Raw genomic sequence first — 1,667 nt, forward strand, 5'->3', positions numbered from 1 at the left:
TATCCTGCTCGTCAGTCCTGCCTACTTAAGCTGTCCAGCCCAGAGTATCTCTGCCTTCCCCTTAGTCAACATCACAGAGACGCTCTCCTGCATTCCTGTTAAAAGACTTGCTTGGCTGACATCCCTTCTGGCTCCAGATCCTGCTTGCTGTTTTACTACGCTCATCTCCGGCTCCCTGACATTTGGCTTGTCTGACTATCCATTCCAGTTCCTGAATTCTGGCTATGTTTTGACTACGTTTGTTCTATTTACTTTTATTATTAAACAAGTGTGATTTAACTGTACTTCTGTCTCGGTCTGATTTCATGGTTTCTGACAGTATCACAGGAACAGAAACCGACTCATGGAAGTGGAGGAAGTGGAGGAAAACTGTCACAACAATGCGTCAGCCCTTGATATTGTAATTTGTAATTGAAGCTTGACAGAGCCCATCATGCCCTTCTGGGAGATAAGCATTTTCCTCAGACAAGAATGTGAGATTCTTATGGTCAGTCAAAATGAGGACCAGCATAGTGGTACCTTCGATGGAGATTCCTTCATTTTTTAAGAGCTAAAATGATAGCTAGCAATTCTCTGTCTCCAATCTTGTAAATGCAATCTGCAGGAGACAATTTCTTAGAAAAGTAGCCACAAGGATGCATAGCGCTCTCAGAGGTAGGGCGTTGAGACAAAAGGGCGCCTTCTCCAGTCTCAGATGCATCAACCTCAAGAATGAAGGGTAGCGTAGGATCAGGATGTGCCAGCACAGGAGCTGAAACAAAGGCAGCCTTGAGAGACTCAAAGGCTTTATTGGAATTCGGAGGCCAATTCTGTGAGTTACCGTCCTTTCTGGTCATATCAGTCAGGGGTTTGACCAGAGAAGAGAAGTTCTGAATAAATTTCTGATAATAAATTGGCAAAGCCAAGAAAACTTTGTAGCAAACGTAGACCTATGGGTCTAGGCCACTGTAGAACTGCAGATAATTTCTCTGGGTCCATCGAAAAACCGGCAGTAGAAATTACATAACCCAGAAATTTAATCTGTTCATGGTGGAACTCGTACTTTTCCAACTTACAATACAGGTTATTATCTCTCAGCCTCTGTAGGGACATCTGTGTAGTGGCTCCCTAGGGATTTTGAATATATGAGAATATCGTCGAGATAAACCACCACACATTGCTGCAACATGTCTCGGAGGACATCGTTGATGAATTCCTGAAAAACTGCAGGAGGGCTGCAAAGACCAAATGGCATTACGAGGTATTCGTAATGGCCTGTTTTGGTATTAAACACAGTTTTCCATTCGTCGCCCTCCTTAATCCTCATGAGATCGTATGCCCCTCTCAGATCGAGCTTCGTGAAAACCGTTGCTCCCTTGAGGGGGTCAAATAATTTAGTAATCAACGGAATCGGATGCGCATTCATAATCGTGAAGCGATTAAGACCCCTGTAATCGATACAAGGTCTCAGTTCACCACTCTTCTTTTTAACAAAGAAGAAGCCAGCACCAGCAGGAGACGAGGATTTGCGGATGAACCTCGAGAAAGTGCGTCGGCAACATACTCCTTCATGGCTTTATCCTCCGAGACAGACAAAGGCTAATCCCAGCCACAAGGAGGCATGGCACCAGGTTGAAGGTCAATTGCTCAATCATACAACGGTGTGGAGGAAACCTACCGGCTTGACC

The sequence above is a fragment of the Aquarana catesbeiana genome, linkage group LG11 (assembly GCF_042186555.1).
Source record: "Aquarana catesbeiana isolate 2022-GZ linkage group LG11, ASM4218655v1, whole genome shotgun sequence".
NCBI classification, from domain to species: domain Eukaryota; kingdom Metazoa; phylum Chordata; class Amphibia; order Anura; family Ranidae; genus Aquarana; species Aquarana catesbeiana.